This window comes from Perca flavescens, chromosome 10, assembly GCF_004354835.1.
Source record: "Perca flavescens isolate YP-PL-M2 chromosome 10, PFLA_1.0, whole genome shotgun sequence".
NCBI classification, from domain to species: domain Eukaryota; kingdom Metazoa; phylum Chordata; class Actinopteri; order Perciformes; family Percidae; genus Perca; species Perca flavescens.
The window spans coordinates 1,014,583-1,022,082 of NC_041340.1; the positions used below are offsets into that span (position 1 = coordinate 1,014,583).

The window sequence follows — 7,500 nt, forward strand, 5'->3', positions numbered from 1 at the left end:
TGACGGCGCCATTGATTACGGGAAGGTGTTTACGTAGGTGGATCATTCAATGCAGCAGGCTGTGAGAAAGTGGACATGGATCTGGTGAGCAGAACAAGTTGTTTGGCAGCACTTTCAGTCTAAAGAAGGACATTCAAGTCCAGCTACATGTTCAATCTGTTCAAAGCTGATTGGTCTGGTGGTGGCGAGGACCCTAAACTATACACAACATGGCCGCTGTTACAACATTTAGTATGAAACATCTGGAAGAATACGAGTTGTGCATGAAGGCATCTCCAGACAGCAGCAACTTCAGGTACCAAAGGAAGGACAGTCACGGCTAATAACTGGGAGTAGGATTCAGCAGAACCTTAACCAATGACCAGCAACTAAGGCTGCAGTGCCTTGCTCAGGTTGATTTATCGCAGTGGGAATTGAACCCAGATCTCCTACACCAAAGGCCTGGGTCATATCCACTAGGCCATCACCACCCTAGTGTACTGCCGGAGCAACATAAAACCTTTCAAACTTGACAACGCCCCCTCCTATTGAGGGTTAGGAGGAACCCTTTGAACCCTTACTATATTAATTAGCATGTTGTGTGACCAACTCTGGTTTTCCCCTGACAGGGAGAATTTACAGGAGGCAAATATTGTACAAAAATAAGTTTGGTTTATTACAAAGAGTTTAAAAGATTTTTAATTAAAATGGCAATTTGACAGAATAATAAAACAAATTAGATGGCAGATACATGTGGTCTTAGTCTCCTCAAAGTAGGAAGGTCGGGTCGGAACGCGCACACCACTCCTGGAGACAGAAGGCACAGCACCGACAAGGACATTATTCTTATTATTTCTACACGATTCACTACAAAATATCATGCAAGTCACTACAAAATCTACAGTGTCGAGGCTACATACACACCGTAACAGAGTGTCACCCAGTGCAGTCTCACCACGAGGAGGCAGTGTGTCGACACAGACCCAGCCTTGTACAGGATCAAGCTGTGAGCATACATAAATTGAAGAGAGAAACCTATGTCAAAACTTCCATAAAAAGTATATCTAAAGACCACTTGTAAATGAAAATCACAAGAAAATAATCAACCAAGGAAAATAACTAAAAAGAAACAAAATGGTAAAATAACCGTAGAAAACAGTGACTGGACTGGTCCCCCTTTGAGAAAACAAACATACATTAGTGGCCAGTCACAAAGTGTCTCGCAAATAATTTATTAGCACATTAATAGTAAAATATAAGAAAAATATAAGCCTACTTTGCAAGGACACAAACTCCTATAGCACAGTTAATGCGGGAGGAGTATTTTCCGGAGCTCTACAGCCACAAGTTGAAAAACATTCTATAAAAGTAGCGCATGGCTTGTGGTGGCATAAGCAACACAAAAAAAAGGTAACATTTAGCGGAAATATTAATTGCTACCACATGGCTAAAACAGCTGATAGGCATTACCGTCAATCTGCCCCAGTTCACTCCGTGAAGGACGGGAACTTGTGCCTGGCTATCAACCTAGTGGAACCAAAATCAGAAATCAACCTTAACCTGTACTTGCTCCCTAAATTACCACAGCCAAACATTTCATACCTGGAGAATCAGGAGAATCCACACAATTACAGTGCGCTCAGTGAGAGGCAAGAGGACTAATGACTACACCTGGTGAGCTTTTTATCACTTCCTGATTGGCAACTGGTCACATGACCGCATGCACATATCAGCTGGTTTCCCAAACTAGGATAAAGGCTTATATACTGTATGTGTGTGTAGATATAGGCCTGTATAATATGTATGTGTATGTATAGGGATATAGGCCTGTATAATATGTATGTGTAGATATAGGGATAGAGGCCTATATACTGTATGTATGTGTAGATATAGGGATAGAGGCCTATATACTGTATGTATGTGTAGATATAGGGATAGAGGCCTATATACTGTATGTATGTGTAGATATAGGGATAGAGGCCTATATACTGTATGTATGTGTAGATATAGGGATAGAGGCCTATATACTGTATGTATGTGTATATATAGGGATAGAGGCCTATATACTGTATGTATGTGTAGATATAGGGATAGAGGCCTATATACTGTATGTATGTGTAGATATAGGGATAGAGGCCTATATACTGTATGTATGTGTATATATAGGGATATAGGTCTATATACTGCATGTATGTGTAGATATAGGCCTGGATACTGTATGTATGTGTAGATATAGGGATATAGGCCTATATACTGTATGTATGTGTAGATATAGGCCTGGATACTGTATGTATGTGTATATATAGGGATATAGGTCTATATACTGTATGTATGTGTAGATATAGGGATATAGGCCTATATACTGTATGTATGTGTAGATATAGGCCTGGATACTGTATGTATGTGTATATATAGGCCTGGATACTGTATGTACTATGTGTATATAGAGAAATATAGGCCTATATACTGTATGTACTGTATGTGTATATATAGGGACATAGGTTTATATACTGTATGTGTGTGTATATATAGGGATATAGGTCATTATACTGTATGTATGTGTATATATGAAATATTGTAACACTGTCCACGGTCGACACAGACACACAGCTGTGATCTGCAGCTCTACTGCTGCCTCCATCACTTTAGTTTGTTAGTTAGTTATTAATTAGTTCATAACTCTTTAAAAACACCAAAGACTACACTAACACAAACTAGCTGAGTTTTTCTGAGAGCTGAGAGTATGTCAAAGTGTTTCCACGTGTCTGAGGAGCTCCGCGTGTGTTTCTCACGTTTGTTCAGCGAATGTTTGGAATAGTTTCTGAGAGTCAGAAGAACTGTACATGAGTTCAACTGGGACTGGAGTAAAGAATCTGATGCTTTCAGACTTCAGAGAAACAAAGAGACTTCAGTCAGACTGAAGGAAACACACACACACACACACACACACACACACACACACACACACACACACACACACACACACACACACACACACACACACACACACCATTAATGAGGCTCTGCAGCAGTGGACCAGCTGTGTCGCAGATCTCACTCTGCATGAGCAGGATTACTGTGTGTGTGTGTGTATGTGTGTGTGTGTGTGTGTGTGTGTGTGTGTGTGTGTGTATGTGTGTGTGTGTGTGTTTGCAGACGGAAATATCCCAAACTCTTTCTATAAACACGTCGTGGAGTAAATCACAGACAGTGAACATGATGGCGAGAACATTTGAATCCAGAAGCTCAACAGAGTTTCTGCTTCTTTATTAAAGGAACCGACCTCATCTCTGAGCCCAGCCATTAAAAAGGCAACAAAACCTCAAAAAAGGGGCAAAAAGAGGCCTAAAAAAAGCTCATGTATTCCTAATATGTAAAAGAAAACTGATAGAAAGTGAGGTATTCAACCTGGACTCTCTGTCTCCATGTTTCTGTGTCTGAGTGTCTGATGGAACAACAATCTGTGAAACTGGTCCAGTATTAAACCAGAACCAAGCTGTGATGTAACCCTACAGGACTAATGTTCAGCAGCAGTTAGAGTCACTAAAAGTTCTGTTGTTGCTGCTGACAGACTCAGATTATTATTCTCAGAGTCTGACAACATTATGGGATGGATCCCTACAGAGATAGACCTTTTAGTTAAAGAGTAAGATCCTTTTAGTTTAACATGAAACAGCCCCGAAATCACCATCACCAAACTCCACCAGACTCCATGTAAATAATCAGGACTTTTAGCGTGTATAGAGCCAGCATATCTCCACCAGACTCCATGTAAATAATCAGGACTTTTAGCGTGTATAGAGCCAGCATATCTCCACCAGACTCCATGTAAATAATCAGGACTTTTTAGCGTGTATAGAGCCAGCATATCTCCACCAGACTCCATGTAAATAATCAGGACTTTTAGCGTTTATAGAGCCAGTATATCTCCACCAGACTCCATGTAAATAATCAGGACTTTTAGCGTTTATAGAGCATATTTCTCTGGGGTATCTCCCAGTCTCTCAGACTCCAGCTTCTTTAATGAAATCAGGACTTTGGAGACAGAAAGTATAAAGCCAGAGCTCTAGCCTCCAATCACAGCAACTCTCCATGTAAATAATCAGGACTTTTAGTGTTTATAGAGCCAGTATATCTCCACCAGACTCCATGTAAAAATAATCAGGACTTTTAGCGTGTATAGAGCCAGCATATCTCCACCAGACTCCATGTAAATAATCAGGACTTTTAGCGTTTATAGAGCCAGTATATCTCCACCAGACTCCATGTAAATAATCAGGACTTTTAGCGTGTATAGAGCCAGCATATCTCCACCAGACTCCATGTAAATAATCAGGACTTTTAGTGTGTTTATAGAGCCAGTATATCTCCACCAGACTCCATGTAAATAATCAGGACTTTTAGCGTTTATAGAGCATATTTCTCTGGGGTCTCTCCCAGTCTCTCAGTGTCTCTCGGCAGCTTCTTTAATGAAATCAGAGTTCTCGTCTGGAGACAGAAAGAGGAGAAACTCCAGAGCTCTGCAGCCTCCAATCACAGCAGCAGTAAAATGTAAACAGATGGAGATCAGCTACCGTGTGTGTGTGTGTGTGTGTGTGTGTGTGTGTGTGTGTGTGTGTGTGTGTGTGTGTGTGTGTGTGTGTGTGTGTGTGTGTGTGTGTGTGTGTGTGTCTGTGTGTGTGTGTGTGTGTGTGTGTGTGTGTGTGTGTGTGTGTGTGTGGTGTGTGTGTGTGTGTGTGTGTGTGTCTGTGTGTGTGTGTGTGTGTGTGTGTGTGTGTGTGTGTGTGTGTGTGTGTGTGTGTGTGTGTCTGTGTGTGTGTGTGTGTGTGTGTGTGTGTGTGTGTGTGTGTGTGTGTGTGTGTGTGTGTGTGTGTGTGTGTGTGTGTGTGTGTGTGTGTGTGTGTGTGTGTGTGTGTGTGTGTGTGTGTGTGTGTGTGTGTTTGTGTGTGTGTGTGTGTGTGTGTCTCTGTGTGTGTGTGTGTGTGTGTTGGCACACACGCGGGACTGATTATTAAACCAGATGGAAACTCGACTCCCGTTTGGTCTCCACATAAACAAAGATGGTCGTCGTGGAATTCTGACAAAACAAACAGAGCGAGGTCACAGTAATTCAGCCGGTCCTCGAGGGAGACCTTCCAGAAACATCCAGCAGAGACTCATCCATCTCAGCCCAGAGGCTGTCACTCAGACACCGAGCTCTGAACCGAGGAAGTGTCGGCCAGAGAAGAAAGTGTAACTGTAGCCGCGGTGACAGATGTACGATAATGATCCAATATGTGATATATTAGGCTACATGTTTACACAATTACATCCATAAGTTCTCATTCTTATGACTCGCGGACACTATTCCTCACAAAAATAATCACGTAAAGCCTCTGGTACCATTGTTTAAATCCCAAATCTGAACTGTAACATAAAAATATGAATGGAGTCTTGTGTGCACACCAAAGGGTATCTTCTTTTTTCTTTAGTATTTTTCAACCTGGACTCTCTGTCTCCATGTCTCTTTGTGTCTGAGTGTCTGATGGAACAACAATCTGTGAAACTGGTACAGTATTAAACCAGAACCAAGCTGTAATGTAACCCTACAGGACTAATGTTCAGCAGCAGTTAGAGTCCACTAAAAGTTCTGTTGTTGCTGCTGACAGACTCAGATTATTATTCTAAGAGTCTGACAACATTATGGGATGGATCCCTACAGAGATAGACCTTTTAGTTAAAGAGTAAGATCCTTTTAGTTTAACATGAAACCCCCGAAATCACCATCACCAAACTCCACCAGACTCCATGTAAATAATCAGGACTTTTAGCGTGTATAGAGCCAGCATATCTCCACCAGACTCCATGTAAATAATCAGGACTTTTAGCGTGTATAGAGCCAGCATATCTCCACCAGACTCCATGTAAATAATCAGGACTTTTAGCGTGTATAGAGCCAGCATATCTCCACCAGACTCCATGTAAATAATCAGGGACATTTAATCAGGACTTTTAGCGTGTATAGAGCCAGCATATCTCCACCAGACTCCATGTAAATAATCAGGACTTTAAGCGTGTATAGAGCCACCATATTTTCACATGTAAATGGGTGAATTAAGGGTTTATTTCAACCAAACCAGAGTGGTGCTTGTTGGAACAGTGGAAAGGTGAACCAAGTCGACTTTTGGTAGTTTTATTTAAGTTTCTGTCACCTTTGAATGAAGTGTGTTTTACGATGCTAAAAGTACAGATTATTTACATGGAGTCTGGTTGGTTTAGCGAAAGCAGTCGTCGTTTTTGAGCAACAAAAAGCCGGACTCAAATTCCTTATATGTCAGTGTTTCCACCTCGGTTTGTGGAAGACTTGTGTGCGTGTATTTGGCAGGGGGGGTTTAGGCGTCCTTTCTGAAGAAAATGTTGGTCATTAAAGCTGATTCTGATATTTAGGACAGCCGTGGAGAAGTGATTTACACGCATACAAGTTAGAGTTAGCTGCTAGCTGCTGAATGAAGGACACAGTGTTTGAGATTTTAGTTTAGGATGGGAGGGAGGAAGGGGGGAGGGTCTGAGGTCTCAAGGGGGGGAGACGGGGGAGTCAGGGGTCTATGAGTTATGGGGGGGAGGTTATGAGTCTTCATTCTGCTGACCTGCTGATCCTCATTCACAGAAACCCGCTGACAGGAGTGTAAATCTAATGAAACTGTCATAGATAAGAGCTGAGTGTTTCCACATACTCTCTCTCTCTGTGTGTGTGTGTGTGTGTGTGTGTGTGTGTGTGTGGGTGGGTGTGTGTTGTCCACAGAAACTCTCACTTCCTCTTTTTTCCCCCCGTTTCCTGATCCGAGCTGAAAGAATCCGTTTGTGAGAAACGTTTTAAAGCTGCGTTCAAACATCCTGCCGAGCTGAGACTGAGAGTCTGTAATAAACTTTAATAAAAACACAGAAATACATGAAATAATATTCCTAAAGCACATTTACAGGCAGCCTACGTTTCCAAACTAATGAATCCCTGCTCCTACTTCTCACCATTGTTTTTTCAACTCCTACATCCATTCATATCACTTATATATGATACATATTATATTATGATATCACACCAAAAGCAGAAAGAGAGGTTTCTGCAGTCTGTTATATACCGGTAGAAAGAGACCCTATACTCCATTATAGTCAGTCTGTAGATAGAGACCCGCGCAGTAGGATTGAGACCCGTCCAGCTAGATTGAGACCCGTCCAGCTAGATTGAGACCCTCCAAGATAGATTGAGAGCCTCCCAGCTAGATTGAGACCCGTCCAGCTAGATTGAGACCCGTCCAGCTAGATTGAGACCCGTCCAGCTACATTGAGACCCGTCCAGCTAGATTGAGACCCGTCCAGCTAGATTGAGACCCGTCCAGATAGATTGAGACCTTTCTAGGTTGATTGAGACCCTTCCAGGTTGATTGAGACCCGTCCAGCTAGATTGAGACCCTTCCAGATAGATTGAGACCCGTCCAGTAGGATTGAGACCCGTCCAGTAGGATTGAGACCCGAGCAGTAGGATTG

At 42.2% G+C, this 7,500-nt stretch overlaps 1 protein-coding gene and 1 long non-coding RNA gene across 3 annotated transcripts in view; one reads left to right on the forward strand and one right to left on the reverse strand.

Moving 5' to 3' along the window:
* Positions 1 to 7,500, forward strand: part of tgfbi (transforming growth factor, beta-induced) — a 39,322-nt gene that overhangs the window by 3,545 nt on the left and 28,277 nt on the right. The window lies entirely within an intron of this gene.
* On the reverse strand, positions 699 to 1,624 carry LOC114562972 (uncharacterized). Of its 2 annotated transcripts, XR_003693564.1 has the most exons (4): positions 1,582 to 1,624; positions 1,450 to 1,506; positions 904 to 983; positions 699 to 786 (listed from the first exon to the last, which is right to left on the reverse strand). It is a non-coding gene; the product is annotated as an uncharacterized LOC114562972 (long non-coding RNA). The 2 variants fall into 2 exon arrangements; XR_003693563.1 differs by lacking the exon at positions 699 to 786 and having other exon boundaries at positions 856 to 983.